This window comes from Camelus bactrianus, chromosome 1 (genome assembly GCF_048773025.1).
Source record: "Camelus bactrianus isolate YW-2024 breed Bactrian camel chromosome 1, ASM4877302v1, whole genome shotgun sequence".
Classification (NCBI taxonomy): domain Eukaryota; kingdom Metazoa; phylum Chordata; class Mammalia; order Artiodactyla; family Camelidae; genus Camelus; species Camelus bactrianus.
In genome coordinates this window covers 124,801,902-124,822,942 of record NC_133539.1, presented here as the reverse complement: position 1 = coordinate 124,822,942, position 21,041 = coordinate 124,801,902, and positions in this window count along the sequence as shown.

Below are 21,041 nucleotides of genomic sequence, written 5' to 3'. Positions count from 1 at the left end.
GAGCATGTGGAGAGACGTTCGTTCATCTAGCACAAAGGGAACCCGTTGCAGGAGAAACTTTTACTCTAGTTTCTCAGACTGTTTCCTACTGCCGGTTTGAATTTCCTGCAGTTTTCACTGTAAAACCAAGTTGGAGCTTGTACCACACCATATATATGTATGGAGTGGAGTTTGCAACTTAAAAGAAACTTTGTGTTCCCAAAAAGCTAGGTGAAGGACGGCTTTCACACACACTTATCTCTCAGAACTGGGCATGTGGAGATACTTTCGTTCATCTGGCAAAAAGGGAACGGGTTGCAGGAGAAACTTTTACTCTGGTTTCTCAGTCTGTGCCCTGTTGCCGGTTTGAAGTTCCTGCAGTTTTCACTGTAAAACCGAGTTGGAGATAGAACCTCCCCATATATATGTTTGGAGTGGATATTGCAAGTGAAAAAAAACTATGTGTTCCCAAGAAGCTAGTTGAAGGACGGCTTTCACACACACTTATATCTCAGAACTGAGCATGTGGAGAGACGTTCTTTCATCAAGCAGAAACGGAACGGGTTGCAGGAGAAACTTTTACTCTGGTTTCTCAGTCTGTTTCCTACTGCCGGTTTGAAGTTCCTGCAGTTTTCACTGTAAAACCGAGTTGGAGCTAGTACCTCCCCATTTATATGTTTGGAGTGGAGTTTGCAAGTGAAAGGAAACTTTGTGTTCCCAACAAGCTAGTTGAAGGACGGCTTTCACACACACTTATCTCTCAGAACTGAGCATGTGGAGAGACGTTCGTTCATCTAGCAAAAGGGGAACGGGTTGCAGGGGAAACTATTTCTCTGGTTTCTCAATCTGATTCCTAGTGCCGGTTTGAAGTTCCTGCAGTTTTCACTGTAAAACAGAGGTGGAGCTAGTACCTCCCAATATATATGTATGGAGTGGAGTTTGCAAGTGAAAAGAAACTTTGTGTTCCCAACAAGCTATGTGGAGGACGGCTTTCACTTACACTTATCTCTCAGAACTAAGCATGTGGAGAGACGTTCGTTCATCTAGCACAAAGGTAACGGGTTGCAGGGGAAACTTTTACTCTGGTTTCTCAGTCTGTTTCCAACTGCCGGTTTGAAGTTCCTGCAGTTTTCACTCTAAAAAAGATTTGGAGCTAGTACCTCCCCATATATATTTATGGAGTGGAGTTTGCAACTGAAAAGAAACTTTGTGTTCCCAACAAGCTAGTTGAAGGACGGCTTTCACATACACTTATCTCTCAGAACTGAGCATGTGGAGAGACGTTCGTTCATCTAGCACAAAGGGAACGGGTTGCAGGAGAAACTATTACTCTGGTTTCTCAGTCTGTTTCCTGTTGCCGGTTTGAAGTTCCTGCAGTTTTCACTGTAAAACCGAGTTCGAGCTAGTACCTACCCATATATATGTATGGAGTGGAGTTCGCAATTGAAAAGTAACTTTGTGTTCCCAACAAGCTAGGTGAATGACGGCTTTCACACACACTTATCTCTCAGAACTGAGCATGTGGAGATACGTTCGTTCATCTAGCACGAAGGGAATGGTTTGCAGGGGAAACTTTTACTCTGGCTTCTCAGTCTGTTTCCAACTGCCGGTTTGAAGTTCCTGCAGTTTTCACTGTAAAACCGAGTTGGAGCTAGTACCTCCCCATATATATGTATGGAGTGGGGTTTGCAAGTGAATAGCATCTTTGTGTTCCCAACAAGCTAGGAGAAGGATGGCTTTCAAATACACTTATCCCTCAGAACTGAGCATGTGGAGAGACTTTCGTTCATCTAGCACAAAGGGAACGTTTTGCAGGAGAAACATTTACTCTGGTTTCTCAGTCTGTTTCCTAGTGCCGGTTTGAAGTTCCTGCTGTTTTCACTGTAAAACCGAGTTGGAGATAGTACCTCCCCTTATATATGTATTGAGTGGAGTTTTCAAGTGAAAAGAAGCTTTGTTTTCAAAACAAGCTAGGTGAAGTACGGCTTTCACACACATATATCTCTCAGAACTGAGCATGTGGAGAGACGATCGTTCATCTAGCAAAAGGGAACGCGTTGCAGGAGAAACTTTTACTCTGGTTTCTCAGTCTGTTTCCTAGTGCCGGTTTGAATTTCCTGCAGTTTTCCCTGTAAAACCGATTTGGAGCTTGTACCTACCCATATATATGTATGGAGTGCAGTTTGCAATTGAAAAGAAACTTTGTGTTCCAAACAAGCTATTTGAAGGACGGCTTTCACACACAATAATCTCTCAGAACTGAGCATGTAGAGAGACGTTCGTTCATCTAGCACAAAGGGAACGGGGTGCAGGAGAAACTTTTACCCTGGTTTCTCAGTATGTTTCCTACTGCCGGTTTGAAGTTCCTGCAGTTATCACTGTAAAACCGAGTTGGAGCTAGTACCTCCCCATATATATGTATGGAATGGAGTTTGCAACGGAAAAGGATCTTTGTGTTCCCTACAAGCTATGTGAAGTACGGCTTTCACACACATTTACTCTCAGAACTGAGCATGTGGAGAGACGTTCGTTCATCTAGCACAATGGGAACGTGTTGAAGGAGAAATTTTTATTCTGCTTTCTCAGTCTGTTTCCTAGTGCCGGTTTGAAATTCCTGCAGTTTCACTGTAAATCCGAGTTGGAGCTAGTACCTCCCCATATATATATATGGAGTGGAGTTTGCAAGTGAAAAGAAACTATGTGTTCCCCACAAGCTAGGTGAAGAACGGCTTTCACACACACTTATCTGTCAGAACTCAGCATGAGGGGATAGGTTCGTTCATCTAGCACAAAAGGAGCAGGATGCAGGAGATACTTTTACTCTGGTTTCCCAGTTTGTTTCCTAGTGCCTGTTTGAAGTTCCTGCATTTTTCACTGTAAACCGAGTTGGAGCTAGTACCTCCACTTTTATATGTATGGATTGGAGTTTGCAACACAAAAGGAACTTTGTGTTCCCAAAAATTTAGGCGAAGGACGGCTTTCACACACACTTATCTCTCAGAAATGAGCATGTGGAGAGACGTTCGTTCATCTAGCACAAAGGGAACGGGTTGCAGGAGAAACTTTTACTCTGGTTTCTCAGTCTGTTTCCTGTTGCCGGTTTGAAGTTCCTGCAGTTTTCACTGTAAAACCGAGTTGGAGCTAGTACTTCCCCATATATATGTATGGAGTGGGGTTTGCAAGTGAAAAGCATCTTTGTGTTCCCAACAAGCTAGGAGAAGGATAGTTTCAAATACACTTACCCCTCAGAACTGAGCATGTGGAGAGACGTTCGTTCATTTAGCACAAAGGGAACGTGTTGCAGGAGAAACTTTTACTCTGGTTTCCCAGTCTGTTTCCTAGTGCCGGTTTGAAGTTCCTGAAGTTTTCACTGTAAAACCGAGTTGGAGCTAGTACCTCCCCATATATATGTATGGAGTGGAGTTTGCATCTGAAAAGAAACTTTGTGTTCCCTAAAAGCTAGGTGAAGGACGGCTTTCACACACACTTATCTCTCAGAACTGAGCATGTGGAGAGACGTTCGTTCATCTAGCACAAAGGGAAATGGTTGCAGGAGAAACTTTTACTCTGGGTTCTCAATCTGTTTCCTAGTGCCGGTTTGAAGTTCCTGACGTTTTCACTGTAAAACTGAGTTGGAGCTATTACCTCCCGATTTATATGTATGGAGTGGAGTTTGCAAGTGAAAAGAAACTATGTGTTCCCCACAAGCTAGGTGAAGGCGGCTTTCACACACACTTATCTCTCAGAACTCAGCTTGTGGGGAGAGGTTCGTTCATCTAGCACAAAGGGAACGGGATGGAGGAGATACTTTTACTCTGGCTTCCCAGTATGTTTCCTAGTGCCGGTTTGAAGTTCCTGCAGTTTTCACTGTAAAACCAATTTGGAGCTTGTACCTCCCCATATATATTTATGGAGTGGAGTTTGCAAGTGAAAAGGAACTTTGTGTTCCAAACAAGCTAGGTGAAGGACGGCTTTCACACACAATTATCTCTCAGAACTGAGCATGTGGAGAGACGTTCGTTCATCTAGCACAAAGGGAACGGGTTGCAGGGGAAACTTTTACTCTGGTTTCTCAGTCTGTTTCCAACTGCCGGTTTGAAGTTCCTGCAGTTTTCACTCTAAAAATGATTTGGAGCTAGTACCTCCCCATATATATTTATGGAGTGGAGTTTGCAACTGAAAAGAAACTTTGTGTTCCCAACAAGCTAGTTGAAGGACGGCTTTCACATACACTTATCTCTCAGAACTGAGCATGTGGAGAGACGTTCGTTCATCTAGCACAAAGGGAACGGGTTGCAGGAGAAACTATTACTCTGGTTTCTCAGTCTGTTTCCTGTTGCCGGTTTGAAGTTCCTGCATTTTTCACTGTAAAACCGAGTTCGAGCTAGTACCTACCCATATATATGTATGGAGTGGAGTTCGCAAATGAAAAGTAACTTTGTGTTCCCAACAAGCTAGGTGAATGACGGCTTTCACACACACTTATCTCTCAGAACTGAGCATGTGGAGAGACGTTCGTTCATCTAGCACGAAGGGAATGGTTTGCATGGGAAACTTTTACTCTGGCTTCTCAGTCTGTTTCCAACTGCCGGTTTGAAGTTCCTGCAGTTTTCACTGTAAAACCGAGTTGGAGCTAGTACCTCCCCATATATATGTATGGAGTGGGGTTTGCAAGTGAATAGCATCTTTGTGTTCCCAACAAGCTAGGAGAAGGATGGCTTTCAAATACACTTATCCCTCAGAACTGAGCATGTGGAGAGACTTTCGTTCATCTAGCACAAAGGGAACGTTTTGCAGGAGAAACATTTACTCTGGTTTCTCAGTCTGTTTCCTAGTGCCGGTTTGAAGTTCCTGCTGTTTTCACTGTAAAACCGAGTTGGAGATAGTACCTCCCCTTATATATGTATTGAGTGGAGTTTTCAAGTGAAAAGAAGCTTTGTTTTCAAAACAAGCTAGGTGAAGTACGGCTTTCACACACATATATCTCTCAGAACTGAGCATGTGGAGAGACGATCGTTCATCTAGCAAAAGGGAACGCGTTGCAGGAGAAACTTTTACTCTGGTTTCTCAGTCTGTTTCCTAGTGCCGGTTTGAATTTCCTGCAGTTTTCCCTGTAAAACCGATTTGGAGCTTGTACCTACCCATATATATGTATGGAGTGCAGTTTGCAATTGAAAAGAAACTTTGTGTTCCCAACAAGCTATTTGAAGGACGGCTTTCACACACAATAATCTCTCAGAACTGAGCATGTAGAGAGACGTTCGTTCATCTAGCACAAAGGGAACGGGGTGCAGGAGAAACTTTTACCCTGGTTTCTCAGTATGTTTCCTACTGCCGGTTTGAAGTTCCTGCAGTTATCACTGTAAAACCGAGTTGGAGCTAGTACCTCCCCATATATATGTATGGAATGGAGTTTGCAACGGAAAAGGAACTTTGTGTTCCCTACAAGCTATGTGAAGTACGGCTTTCACACACATTTACTCTCAGAACTGAGCATGTGGAGAGACGTTCGTTCATCTAGCACAATGGGAAAGTGTTGAAGGAGAAATTTTTATTCTGCTTTCTCAGTCTGTTTCCTAGTGCCGGTTTGAAATTCCTGCAGTTTTCACTGTAAATCCGAGTTGGAGCTAGTACCTCCCCATATATATATATGGAGTGGAGTTTGCAAGTGAAAAGAAACTATGTGTTCCCCACAAGCTAGGTGAAGAACGGCTTTCACACACACTTATCTGTCAGAACTCAGCATGAGGGGATAGGTTCGTTCATCTAGCACAAAAGGAGCAGGATGCAGGAGATACTTTTACTCTGGTTTCCCAGTTTGTTTCCTAGTGCCTGTTTGAAGTTCCTGCATTTTTCACTGTAAACCGAGTTGGAGCTAGTACCTCCACTTTTATATGTATGGATTGGAGTTTGCAACACAAAAGGAACTTTGTGTTCCCAAAAATTTAGGCGAAGGACGGCTTTCACACACACTTATCTCTCAGAAATGAGCATGTGGAGAGACGTTCGTTCATCTAGCACAAAGGGAACGGGTTGCAGGAGAAACTTTTACTCTGGTTTCTCAGTCTGTTTCCTGTTGCCGGTTTGAAGTTCCTGCAGTTTTCACTGTAAAACCGAGTTGGAGCTAGTACTTCCCCATATATATGTATGGAGTGGGGTTTGCAAGTGAAAAGCATCTTTGTGTCCCAACAAGCTAGGAGAAGTATAGTTTCAAATACACTTACCCCTCAGAACTGAGCATGTGGAGAGACGTTCGTTCATTTAGCACAAAGGGAACGTGTTGCAGGAGAAACTTTTACTCTGGTTTCACAGTCTGTTTCCTAGTGCCGGTTTGAAGTTCCTGACGTTTTCACTGAAAAACCGAGTTGGAGCTAGTACCTCCCCATATATATGTATGGAGTGGAGTTTGCATCTGAAAAGAAACTTTGTGTTCCCAAAAAGCTAGGTGAAGGACGGCTTTCACACACACTTATCTCTCAGAACTGAGCATGTGGAGAGACGTTCGTTCATCTAGCACAAAGGGAAATGGTTGCAGGAGAAACTTTTACTCTGGGTTCTCAATCTGTTTCCTAGTGCCGGTTTGAAGTTCCTGACGTTTTCACTGTAAAACTGAGTTGGAGCTATTACCTCCCGATTTATATGTATGGAGTGGAGTTTGCAAGTGAAAAGAAACTATGTGTTCCCCACAAGCTAGGTGAAGGCGGCTTTCACACACACTTATCTCTCAGAACTCAGCTTGTGGGGAGAGGTTCGTTCATCTAGCACAAAGGGAACGGGATGGAGGAGATACTTTTACTCTGGCTTCCCAGTATGTTTCCTAGTGCCGGTTTGAAGTTCCTGCAGTTTTCACTGTAAAACCAATTTGGAGCTTGTACCACCCCATATATATTTATGGAGTGGAGTTTGCAAGTGAAAAGGAACTTTGTGTTCCAAACAAGCTAGGTGAAGGACGGCTTTCACACACAATTATCTCTCAGAACTGAGCATGTGGAGAGACGTTCGTTCATCTAGCACAAAGGGAACGGGTTTGAGGAGAAACTTTTACTCTCTATTCTCACTCTGTTTCCTAGTGCCGGTTTGAAATTCCTGCTATTTTCACTGTAAAACCGAGTTGGAGCTAGTACCTCCCCATATATATTTATGGAGTGGAGTTTGCAAGTGAAAAGAAACTTCGTGTTCCCATCAAGCTAGGTGAAGGACGGCTTTCACACACAATTATCTCTCCGAACTGAGCATGTGGAGAGACGTTCGTTCAGCTAGCACAAAGAACGGGTTGCAGGAGAAACATTTACTCTGGGTTCTCAATCTGTTTCCTAGTGCCGGTTTGAAGTTCCTGCATTTTTCACTGTAAAACAGAGTTGGAGCTATTACCTCCCCATTTATATGTATGGAGTGGAGTTTGCAATTGAAAAGAAACTATGTGTTCCCCACAAGCTAGGTGAAGGACGGCTTTCACACACACTTATCTCTCAGAACTCAGCCTGTGGGGAGAGGTTCGTTCATCTAGCACAAAGGGAACGGGATGGAGGAGATATTTTTACTCTGGTTTCCCAGTATGTTTCCTTCTGGAGGTTTTAACTTCCTGCAGTATTCACTGTAAAACCGAGTTGGAGCTAGTACCTCCGCATATATATGTATGGAGTGGAGTTTGCAAGTGAAAAGAAACTTCGTGTTTCCAACAAGCTAGGTGAAGGACGGCTTTCACACACAATTATCTCTCCGAAATGAGCATGTGGAGAGACGTTCGTTCATCTAGCACAAAGGGAACGGGTTTCAGGAGAAACTTTTACTCTCTATTCTCACTCTGTTTCCTAGTGCCGGTTTGAAATTCCTGCTATTTTCACTGTAAAACCGAGTTGGAGCTAGTACCTCCCCATATATATTTATGGAGTGGAGTTGGCAAGTGAAAAGAAACTTCGTGTTCCCATCAAGCTAGGTGAAGGACGGCTTTCACACACAATTATCTCTCCGAACTGAGCATGTGGAGAGACGTTCGTTCAGCTAGCACAAAGGGAACTGGTTGAAGGAGAAACTTTTACTCTGGTTTCTCAGTATGTTTCCTACTGGAGGTTTTAAGTTCCTGCAGTATTCACTGCAAAACCGAGTTGGAGCTAGTAGCACCCAATATATATGTATGGAGTGGAGTTTGCAAGTGATAAGAAACTTTGTGTTCCCAACAAGCTAGGTGAAGGACTTCTTTCACACACACTTATCTCTCAGAACTGAGCATGTGGAGAGACGTTCGTTCATCTAGCACAAAGGAAACGGGTTGCAGGAGAAACTCTTACTCTGGTTTCTCAGTCTGTTTCCTACTGCCGGTTTGAAGTTCCTGCAGTTTTCACTGTAAAACCGAGTTGGAGCTAGTACCTCCCCATATATATGTATGGAGTGGAGTTTGCATCTGAAAAGAAACTTTGTGTTCCCAAAAAGCTAGGTGAAGGACGGCTTTCACACACACATATCTCTCAGAACTGAGCATGTGGAGATATATTCGTTCATCTGGCACAAAGGAAACGGGTTGCAGGAGAAACTCTTACTCTGGTTTCTCTGTCTGTGTCCTGTTCCCGGTTTGAAGGTCCTGCAGTTTTCACTGTAAAACTGAGTTGGAGCTATTACCTCCCCATTTATATGTATGGAGTGGAGTTTGCAAGTGAAAAGAAACTATGTGTTTCCGACAAGCTAGTTGAATGCGGATTTCACACACACTTATCTCTCAGAACTCAGCATGTGGGGAAAGGTTCGTTCATCTAGCACAAAGGGAACGGGATGGAGGAGATACTTTTACTCTGGCTTCCCAGTATATTTCCTAGTGCCGGTTTGAAGTTCCTGCAGTTTTCACTGTAAAACCAATGTGGAGCTTGTACCTCCCCATATATATTTATGGAGTGGAGTTTGCAAGTGAAAAGGAACTTTGTGTTCCAAACAAGCTAGGTGAAGGACGGCTTTCACACACACTTATCTCTCCGAACTGAGCATGTGGAGAGACGTTCGTTCAGCTAGCACAAAGAACGGGTTGCAGGAGAAACATTTACTGTGGGTTCTCAATCTGTTTCCTAGTGCCGGTTTGAAGTTCCTGCATTTTTCACTGTAAAACAGAGTTGGAGCTATTACCTACCCATTTAGATGTATGGAGTGGAGTTTGCAATTGAAAAGAAACTATGTGTTCCCCACAAGCTAGGTGAAGGACGGCTTTCACACACACTTATCTCTCCGTACTCAGCCTGTGGGGAGAGGTTCGTTCATCTAGCACAAAGGGAACGGGAGGGAGGAGATACTTTTACTCTGGTTTCCCAGTATGTTTCCTAGTGCCGGTTTGAAGTTCCTGCAGTTTTCACTGTAAAACCAATTTGGAGCTTGTACCTCCCCATATATATTTATGGAGTGGAGTTTGCAAGTGAAAAGGAACTTTGTGTTCCAAACAAGCTAAGTGAAGGACGGCTTTCACACACAATTATCTCTCAGAACTGAGCATGTGGAGAGACGTTCGTTCATCTAGCACAAAGGGAACGGGTGGCAGGAGAAACTTTTACTCTCTATTCTCACTCTGTTTCCTAGTGCCGGTTTGAAGTTCCTACTATTTTCACTGTAAAACCGAGTTGGAGCTAGTACCTCCCCATATATATGTATGGAGTGGAGTTTGCATCTGAAAAGAAACTTTGTGTTCCCAAAAAGCTAGGTGAAGGACGGCTTTCACACACACATATCTCTCAGAACTGAGCATGTGGAGATATATTCGTTCATCTGGCACAAAGGAAACGGGTTGCAGGAGAAACTCTTACTCTGGTTTCTCTGTCTGTGTCCTGTTCCCGGTTTGAAGGTCCTGCAGTTTTCACTGTAAAACTGAGTTGGAGCTATTACCTCCCCATTTATATGTATGGAGTGGAGTTTGCAAGTGAAAAGAAACTATGTGTTTCCGACAAGCTAGGTGAATGCGGATTTCACACACACTTATCTCTCCGTACTCAGCCTGTGGGGAGAGGTTCGTTCATCTAGCACAAAGGGAACGGGAGGGAGGAGATACTTTTACTCTGGTTTCCCAGTATGTTTCCTAGTGCCGGTTTGAAGTTCCTGCAGTTTTCACTGTAAAACCAATTTGGAGCTTGTACCTCCCCATATATATTTATGGAGTGGAGTTTGCAAGTGAAAAGGAACTTTGTGTTCCAAACAAGCTAAGTGAAGGACGGCTTTCACACACAATTATCTCTCAGAACTGAGCATGTGGAGAGACGTTCGTTCATCTAGCACAAAGGGAACGGGTGGCAGGAGAAACTTTTACTCTCTATTCTCACTCTGTTTCCTAGTGCCGGTTTGAAGTTCCTACTATTTTCACTGTAAAACCGAGTTGGAGCTAGTACCTCCCCATATATATTTATGGAGTGGAGTTTGCAAGTGAAAAGAAACTTCGTGTTCCCATCAAGCTAGGTGAAGGACGGCTTTCACACACAATTATCTCTCCGAACTGACCATGTGGAGAGACGTTCGTTCAGCTAGCACAAAGAACGGGTTGCAGGAGAAACATTTCCTCTGGGTTCTCAATCTGTTTCCTAGTGCCGGTTTGAAGTTCCTGCATTTTTCACTGTAAAACAGAGTTGGAGCTATTACCTCCCCATTTATATGTATGGAGTGGAGTTTGCAATTGAAAAGAAACTATGTGTTCCCCACAAGCTAGGTGAAGGACGGCATTCACACACACTTATCTCTCAGAACTCAGCCTGTGGGGAGAAGTTCGTTCATCTAGCACAAAGGGAACGGGATAGAGGGGATACTTTTACTCTGGTTTCCCAGTATGTTTCCTACTGGAGGTTTTAAGTTCCTGCAGTATTCACTGTAAAACCGAGTTGGAGCTAGTACCTCCGCATATATATGTATGGAGTGGAGTTTGCAAGTGAAAAGAAACTTCGTGTTTCCAACAAGCTAGGTGAAGGACGGCTTTCACACACATTTATCTCTCCGAACTGAGCATGTGGAGAGACGTTCGTTCAGCTAGCACAAAGGGAACTGGTTGAAGGAGAAACTTTTACTCTGGTTTCTCAGTATGTTTCCTACTGGAGGTTTTAAGTTCCTGCAGTATTCACTGCAAAACCGAGTTGGAGCTAGTAGCACCCAATATATATGTATGGAGTGGAGTTTGCAAGTGATAAGAAACTTTGTGTTCCCAACAAGCTAGGTGAAGGACTTCTTTCACACACACTTATCTCTCAGAACTGAGCATGTGGAGAGACGTTCGTTCATCTAGCACAAAGGAAACGGGTTGCAGGAGAAACTTCTACTCTGGTTTCTCAGTCTGTTTCCTACTGCCGGTTTGAAGTTCCTGCAGTTTTCACTGTAAAACCGAGTTGGAGCTAGTACCTCCCCATATATATGTATGGAGTGGAGTTTGCATCTGAAAAGAAACTTTGTGTTCCCAAAAAGCTAGGTGAAGGACGGCTTTCACACACACATATCTCTCAGAACTGAGCATGTGGAGATATATTCGTTCATCTGGCACAAAGGGAACGGGTTGCAGGAGAAACTTTTACTCTGGTTTCTCTGTCTGTGTCCTGTTCCCGGTTTGAAGGTCCTGCAGTTTTCACTGTAAAACCGAGTTGGAGCTAGTACCTCCCTATATATATGTATGGAGTGGAGTTTGCAAGTGACAAGTAACTTTGTGTTCCCAACAAGCTAGGTGAAGTACGGCTTTCACACACACTTATCTCTCAGAACTGAGCATGTGGAGAGACTTTCGTTCATCTAGCACAAAGGGAAATGGTTGCAGGAGAAACTTTTACTCTGGGTTCTCAATCTGTTTCCTAGTGCCGGTTTGAAGTTCCTGCAGTTTTCACTGTAAAACTGAGTTGGAGCTATTACCTCCCCATTTATATGTATGGAGTGGAGTTTGCAAGTGAAAAGAAACTATGTGTTTCCGACAAGCTAGGTGAAGGCGGCTTTCACACACACTTATCTCTCAGAACTCAGCATGTGGGGAGAGGTTCGTTCATCTAGCACAAAGGGAACGGGATGGAGGAGATACTTTTACTCTGGCTTCCCAGTATGTTTCCTAGTGCCGGTTTGAAGTTCCTGCAGTTTTCACTGTAAAACCAATGTGGAGCTTGTACCTCCCCATATATATTTATAGAGTGGAGTTTGCAAGTGAAAAGGAACTTTGTGTTCCAAACAAGCTAGGTGAAGGACGGCTTTCACACACACTTATCTCTCAGAACTGAGCATGTGGAGAGACGTTCGTTCAGCTAGCACAAAGAACGGGTTGCAGGAGAAACATTTACTCTGGGTTCTCAATCTGTTTCCTAGTGCCGGTTTGAAGTTCCTGCATTTTTCACTGTAAAACAGAGTTGGAGCTATTACCTCCCCATTTATATGTATGGAGTGGAGTTTGCAATTGAAAAGAAACTATGTGTTCCCCACAAGCTAGGTGAAGGACGGCTTTCACACACACTTATCTCTCCGTACTCAGCCTGTGGGGAGAGGTTCGTTCATCTAGCACAAAGGGAACGGGATGGAGGAGATACTTTTACTCTGGTTTCCCAGTATGTTTCCTAGTGCCGGTTTGAAATTCCTGCAGTTTTCACTGTAAAAACAAGTTGGAGCTTGTACCTCCCCATATATATGTATGGAGTGGAGTTTGCAAGTGAAAAGGAACTTTGTGTTCCAAACAAGCTAGGTGAAAGACGGCTTTCACACACACTTATCTCTCAGAACTGAGCATGTGGAGAGAGTTTCTTTCATCTAGCACAAAGGGAACGGGTTGCAGGAGAAACTTTTACTCTCTATTCTCACTCTGTTTCCTAGTGCCGGTTTGAAGTTCCTGCTGTTTTCACTCTAAAACCGAGATGGAGCTAGTACCTCCGCATATATATGTATGGAGTGGAGTTTGCAAGTGAAAAGAAACTTCGTGTTCCCAACAAGCTAGTTGAAGGACGGCTTTCACACACACTTATCTCACAGAACTGAGCATGTGGAGAGACGTTCGTTCATCTAGCACAATGGGAACGGGTTGCAGGAGAAACTTTTACTCTGGATTCTCAGCCTGTTCCCTAGTGCCGGTTTGAAGTATCTGAAGTTTTCACTGCAAAACCGAGTTGGAGCTAGTAGCACCCAATATATATGTATGGAGTGGAGTTTGCAAGTGATAAGAAACTTTGTGTTCCCAACAAGCTAGGTGAAGTACTTCTTTCACACACACTTATCTCTCAGAATTGAGCATGTGGAGAGACGTTTGTTCATCTTGCACAAAGGAAACGGGTTGCAGGAAAAACTTTTACTCTGGTTTCTCAGTCTGTTTCCTACTGCCGGTTTGAAGTTCCTGAAGATTTCACTGTAAAACCGAGTTGGAGCTAGTACCTCCCCATATATATGTATGGAGTGGAGTTTGCAAGTGAAAAGAAACTTTGTGTTCCCAACAAGCTATTTGACGTACGGTTTTCACACACACTTATCTCTCAGAACTGAGCATGTGGAGAGACGTTCGTTCTTCTAGCACAAAGGGAACGGCTTGCAGGGAATCTTTTACTCTGGTTTCTCAGTCTGTTTCCTAGTGCCGGTTTGAAGTTCCGGAAGTTTTCACTGTAAAACCGAGTTGGAGCTAGTAGCACCCAATATATATGTATGGAGTGGAGTTTGCAAGTGAAAAGAAACTTTGTGTTCCCAACAAGCTTGGTGAAGGACTTCTTTCACACACACATATCTCTCAGAACTGAGCATGTGGAGAGACGTTCGTTCATCTAGCACAAAGGGAACGGTTTGCAGGAGAAAATTTTACTCTGGTTTCTCAGTCTGTTTCCTGTTGCCGGTTTGAAGTTCCTGCAGTTTTCACTGTAAAACCGAGTTGGAGCTAGTACCTCCCCATATATATGTATGGAGTGGAGTTTGCATCTGAAAAGAAACTTTGTGTTCCCAAAAAGCTAGGTGAAGGACGGCTTTCACACACACATATCTCTCAGAACTGAGCATGTGGAGATATATTCGTTCATCTGGCACAAAGGGAACGGGTTGCAGGAGAAACTTTTACTCTGGTTTCTCAGTCTGTGTCCTGTTCCCGGGTTTAAGTTCCTGCAGTTTTCACTGTAAAAGCGAGTTGGAGCTAGTACCTCCCTATATATATGTATGGAGTGGAGTTTGCAAGTGACAAGAAAATTTGTGTTCCCAACAAGCTAGTTGAAGGACGGCTTTCACACAAACTTATCTCTCAGAACTGAGCATGTGGAGAGACGTTCGTTCATCTAGCACAAAGGGAAATGGTTGCAAGAGAAACTTTTACTCTGGGTTCTCAATCTGTTTCCTAGTGCCGGTTTGAATATCCTGCAGTTTTCACTGTAAAACTGAGTTGGAGCTATTACCTCCCCATTTATATGTATGGATTGGAGTTTGCAAGTGAAAAGGATCTTAGTGTTCCCAACAAGCTAGGTGAAGGACGGCTTTCACACACACTTATCTCTCCGAACTGAGCATGTGGAGAGACGTTCGTTCAGCTAGCACAAAGAACGGGTTGCAGGAGAAACATTTACTCTGGGTTCTCAATCTGTTTCCTAGTGCCGGTTTGAAGTTCCTGCATTTTTCACTGTAAAACAGAGTTGGAGCTATTACCTACCCATTTAGATGTATGGAGTGGAGTTTGCAATTGAAAAGAAACTATGTGTTCCCCACAAGCTAGGTGAAGGACGGCTTTCACACACACTTATCTCTCCGTACTCAGCCTGTGGGGAGAGGTTCGTTCATCTAGCACAAAGGGAACGGGAGGGAGGAGATACTTTTACTCTGGTTTCCCAGTATGTTTCCTAGTGCCGGTTTGAAGTTCCTGCAGTTTTCACTGTAAAACCAATTTGGAGCTTGTACCTCCCCATATATATTTATGGAGTGGAGTTTGCAAGTGAAAAGGAACTTTGTGTTCCAAACAAGCTAAGTGAAGGACGGCTTTCACACACAATTATCTCTCAGAACTGAGCATGTGGAGAGACGTTCGTTCATCTAGCACAAAGGGAACGGGTGGCAGGAGAAACTTTTACTCTCTATTCTCACTCTGTTTCCTAGTGCCGGTTTGAAGTTCCTACTATTTTCACTGTAAAACCGAGTTGGAGCTAGTACCTCCCCATATATATTTATGGAGTGGAGTTTGCAAGTGAAAAGAAACTTCGTGTTCCCATCAAGCTAGGTGAAGGACGGCTTTCACACACAATTATCTCTCCGAACTGACCATGTGGAGAGACGTTCGTTCAGCTAGCACAAAGAACGGGTTGCAGGAGAAACATTTCCTCTGGGTTCTCAATCTGTTTCCTAGTGCCGGTTTGAAGTTCCTGCATTTTTCACTGTAAAACAGAGTTGGAGCTATTACCTCCCCATTTATATGTATGGAGTGGAGTTTGCAATTGAAAAGAAACTATGTGTTCCCCACAAGCTAGGTGAAGGACGGCATTCACACACACTTATCTCTCAGAACTCAGCCTGTGGGGAGAAGTTCGTTCATCTAGCACAAAGGGAACGGGATAGAGGGGATACTTTTACTCTGGTTTCCCAGTATGTTTCCTACTGGAGGTTTTAAGTTCCTGCAGTATTCACTGTAAAACCGAGTTGGAGCTAGTACCTCCGCATATATATGTATGGAGTGGAGTTTGCAAGTGAAAAGAAACTTCGTGTTTCCAACAAGCTAGGTGAAGGACGGCTTTCACACACATTTATCTCTCCGAACTGAGCATGTGGAGAGACGTTCGTTCAGCTAGCACAAAGGGAACTGGTTGAAGGAGAAACTTTTACTCTGGTTTCTCAGTATGTTTCCTACTGGAGGTTTTAAGTTCCTGCAGTATTCACTGCAAAACCGAGTTGGAGCTAGTAGCACCCAATATATATGTATGGAGTGGAGTTTGCAAGTGATAAGAAACTTTGTGTTCCCAACAAGCTAGGTGAAGGACTTCTTTCACACACACTTATCTCTCAGAACTGAGCATGTGGAGAGACGTTCGTTCATCTAGCACAAAGGAAACGGGTTGCAGGAGAAACTTCTACTCTGGTTTCTCAGTCTGTTTCCTACTGCCGGTTTGAAGTTCCTGCAGTTTTCACTGTAAAACCGAGTTGGAGCTAGTACCTCCCCATATATATGTATGGAGTGGAGTTTGCATCTGAAAAGAAACTTTGTGTTCCCAAAAAGCTAGGTGAAGGACGGCTTTCACACACACATATCTCTCAGAACTGAGCATGTGGAGATATATTCGTTCATCTGGCACAAAGGGAACGGGTTGCAGGAGAAACTTTTACTCTGGTTTCTCTGTCTGTGTCCTGTTCCCGGTTTGAAGGTCCTGCAGTTTTCACTGTAAAACCGAGTTGGAGCTAGTACCTCCCTATATATATGTATGGAGTGGAGTTTGCAAGTGACAAGTAACTTTGTGTTCCCAACAAGCTAGGTGAAGTACGGCTTTCACACACACTTATCTCTCAGAACTGAGCATGTGGAGAGACTTTCGTTCATCTAGCACAAAGGGAAATGGTTGCAGGAGAAACTTTTACTCTGGGTTCTCAATCTGTTTCCTAGTGCCGGTTTGAAGTTCCTGCAGTTTTCACTGTAAAACTGAGTTGGAGCTATTACCTCCCCATTTATATGTATGGAGTGGAGTTTGCAAGTGAAAAGAAACTATGTGTTTCCGACAAGCTAGGTGAAGGCGGCTTTCACACACACTTATCTCTCAGAACTCAGCATGTGGGGAGAGGTTCGTTCATCTAGCACAAAGGGAACGGGATGGAGGAGATACTTTTACTCTGGCTTCCCAGTATGTTTCCTAGTGCCGGTTTGAAGTTCCTGCAGTTTTCACTGTAAAACCAATGTGGAGCTTGTACCTCCCCATATATATTTATAGAGTGGAGTTTGCAAGTGAAAAGGAACTTTGTGTTCCAAACAAGCTAGGTGAAGGACGGCTTTCACACACACTTATCTCTCAGAACTGAGCATGTGGAGAGACGTTCGTTCAGCTAGCACAAAGAACGGGTTGCAGGAGAAACATTTACTCTGGGTTCTCAATCTGTTTCCTAGTGCCGGTTTGAAGTTCCTGCATTTTTCACTGTAAAACAGAGTTGGAGCTATTACCTCCCCATTTATATGTATGGAGTGGAGTTTGCAATTGAAAAGAAACTATGTGTTCCCCACAAGCTAGGTGAAGGACGGCTTTCACACACACTTATCTCTCCGTACTCAGCCTGTGGGGAGAGGTTCGTTCATCTAGCACAAAGGGAACGGGATGGAGGAGATACTTTTACTCTGGTTTCCCAGTATGTTTCCTAGTGCCGGTTTGAAATTCCTGCAGTTTTCACTGTAAAAACAAGTTGGAGCTTGTACCTCCCCATATATATGTATGGAGTGGAGTTTGCAAGTGAAAAGGAACTTTGTGTTCCAAACAAGCTAGGTGAAAGACGGCTTTCACACACACTTATCTCTCAGAACTGAGCATGTGGAGAGAGTTTCTTTCATCTAGCACAAAGGGAACGGGTTGCAGGAGAAACTTTTACTCTCTATTCTCACTCTGTTTCCTAGTGCCGGTTTGAAGTTCCTGCTGTTTTCACTCTAAAACCGAGATGGAGCTAGTACCTCCGCATATATATGTATGGAGTGGAGTTTGCAAGTGAAAAGAAACTTCGTGTTCCCAACAAGCTAGTTGAAGGACGGCTTTCACACACACTTATCTCACAGAACTGAGCATGTGGAGAGACGTTCGTTCATCTAGCACAATGGGAACGGGTTGCAGGAGAAACTTTTACTCTGGATTCTCAGCCTGTTCCCTAGTGCCGGTTTGAAGTATCTGAAGTTTTCACTGCAAAACCGAGTTGGAGCTAGTAGCACCCAATATATATGTATGGAGTGGAGTTTGCAAGTGATAAGAAACTTTGTGTTCCCAACAAGCTAGGTGAAGTACTTCTTTCACACACACTTATCTCTCAGAATTGAGCATGTGGAGAGACGTTTGTTCATCTTGCACAAAGGAAACGGGTTGCAGGAAAAACTTTTACTCTGGATTCCTCAGTCTGTTTCCTACTGCCGGTTTGAAGTTCCTGAAGATTTCACTGTAAAACCGAGTTGGAGCTAGTACCTCCCCATATATATGTATGGAGTGGAGTTTGCAAGTGAAAAGAAACTTTGTGTTCCCAACAAGCTATTTGACGTACGGTTTTCACACACACTTATCTCTCAGAACTGAGCATGTGGAGAGACGTTCGTTCTTCTAGCACAAAGGGAACGGCTTGCAGGGAATCTTTTACTCTGGTTTCTCAGTCTGTTTCCTAGTGCCGGTTTGAAGTTCCGGAAGTTTTCACTGTAAAACCGAGTTGGAGCTAGTAGCACCCAATATATATGTATGGAGTGGAGTTTGCAAGTGAAAAGAAACTTTGTGTTCCCAACAAGCTTGGTGAAGGACTTCTTTCACACACACATATCTCTCAGAACTGAGCATGTGGAGAGACGTTCGTTCATCTAGCACAAAGGGAACGGTTTGCAGGAGAAAATTTTACTCTGGTTTCTCAGTCTGTTTCCTGTTGCCGGTTTGAAGTTCCTGCAGTTTTCACTGTAAAACCGAGTTGGAGCTAGTACCTCCCCATATATATGTATGGAGTGCAGTTTGCATCTGAAAAGAAACTTTGTGTTCCCAAAAAGCTAGGTGAAGGACGGCTTTCACACACACATATCTCTCAGAACTGAGCATGTGGAGATATATTCGTTCATCTGGCACAAAGGGAACGGGTTGCAGGAGAAACTTTTACTCTGGTTTCTCAGTCTGTGTCCTGTTCCCGGTTTTAAGTTCCTGCAGTTTTCACTGTAAAAGCGAGTTGGAGCTAGTACCTCCCTATATATATGTATGGAGTGGAGTTTGCAAGTGACAAGAAACTTTGTGTTCCCAACAAGCTAGTTGAAGGACGGCTTTCACACAAACTTATCTCTCAGAACTGAGCATGTGGAGAGACGTTCGTTCATCTAGCACAAAGGGAAATGGTTGCAAGAGAAACTTTTACTCTGGGTTCTCAATCTGTTTCCTAGTGCCGGTTTGAATATCCTGCAGTTTTCACTGTAAAACTGAGTTGGAGCTATTACCTCCCCATTTATATGTATGGATTGGAGTTTGCAAGTGAAAAGGATCTTAGTGTTCCCAACAAGCTAGGTGAAGGACGGCTTTCACACACACTTATCTCTCAGAACTGTGCATGTGGAGAGACGTTCGTTCATCTAGCACAAAGGGAACGGGTTGCAGGAGAAACATTTACTCTCTATTCTCACTCTGTTTCCTAGTGCCAGTTTGAAGTTCCTGCTGTTTAAACTGTAAAACCGAGATGGAGCTAGTACCTCCCCATATATATATATGGAGTGGAGTTTGCAAGTGAAAAGAAACTTCATGTTCCCAACAAGCTAGGTGAAGTACGGCTTTCACACACACTTATCTCTCAGAACACAGCATGTGGGGAGAGGTTCGTTCACCTAGCACAAAGGGAACGGGATGGAGGAGATACTTTTACTCTGACTTCCCAGTATGTTTCCTAGTGCCGGTTTGAAGTTCCTGCAGTTTTCACTGTAAAACCAAGTTGGAGCTTGTACCTCCCCATATATATTTATGGAGTGGAGTTTGCAAGTGAAAAGGATCTTAGTGTTCCCAACAAGCTAGGTGAAGGACGGCTTTCACACACACTTATCTCTCAGAACTGTGCATGTGGAGAGACGTTCGTTCATCTAGCACAAAGGGAACGGGTTGCAGGAGAAACATTTACTCTCTATTCTCACTCTGTTTCCTAGTGCCAGTTTGAAGTTCCTGCTGTTTAAACTGTAAAACCGAGATGGAGCTAGTACCTCCCCATATATATATATGGAGTGGAGTTTGCAAGTGAAAAGAAACTTCATGTTCCCAACAAGCTAGGTGAAGTACGGCTTTCACACACAATTATCTCTCCGAACTGAGCATGTGGAGAGACGTTCGTTCAGCTAGCACAAAGGAAACGGGTTGCAGGAGAAACTATTACTCTGGTTTCTCAGTATGTTTCCTACTGCAGGTTTTAAGTTCCTGCAGTTTTCACTGTAAAACCGAGTTGGAGCTAGTACCTCCCCATATATATGTATGGAGTATAGTTTGCAAGTGAAAAGAAACTTTGTGTTCCCAACAAGCTAGTTGAAGGACGGCTTTCACACACGTTATCTCACAGAACTGAGCATGTGGAGAGACGTTCGTTCATCTAGCACAATGGGAACGGGTTGCAGGAGAAACTTTTACTCTGGTTTCTCAGTCTGTTTCCTAGTGCCGGTTTGAAGTTTCTGAAGTTTTCACTGTAAAACCGAGTTGGAGCTTGTAGCACCCAATATATATGTATGGAGGGGAGATTGCAAGTGAAAAGAAACTTTGTGTTTCCAACAAATTAGGTGAAGGACGGCTTTCACACACACTTATCTCTCAGATCTGAGCATGTGGAGATACCTTCGTTCATCTGGCACAAAGGGAACGGGTTGCAGGAGAAACATTTTCACTGGTTTCTCAGTCTGTGTCCTCTTGCCGGTTTGAATTTCCTGCAGTTTTCACTGTCAAAACCAGTTGGGGCTAGAAGCTACCTATATATATGTATGGAGTGGAGATTGCAAGTGAAAAGAAACTTTGTGTTCCCAACAAGATAGGTGAAGGACGGCTTTCACACACACTTATCTCTCAGAACTGAGCATGTGGGGAGACGTTCGTTCATCTAGCACAAAGGGAACGGGTACCAGGGAATCTTTTATCCTGGTTTCTCAGTCTGTTTCCTAGTGCCTTTTTGAAGTTCCGGAAATTTTCACTGTAAAACAGAGTTGGAGCTATTACCTCCCCATTTATATGTATGGAGTGGAGTTTGCAAGTGAAAAGAAACTTCGTGTTCCCAACAAGCTTGGTGAAGGACGGCTTTCACACACAATTATCTCTCCGAACTGAGCATGTGGAGAGACGTTCGTTTAGCTAGCACAAAGGGAACGGGTTGAAGGAGAAACTTTTACTCTGGTTTCTCAGTATGTTTCCTACTGGAGGTTTTAATTTCCTGCAGTTTTCACTGTAAAACCGAGTTGGAGCTAGTACCTCCGCATATATATG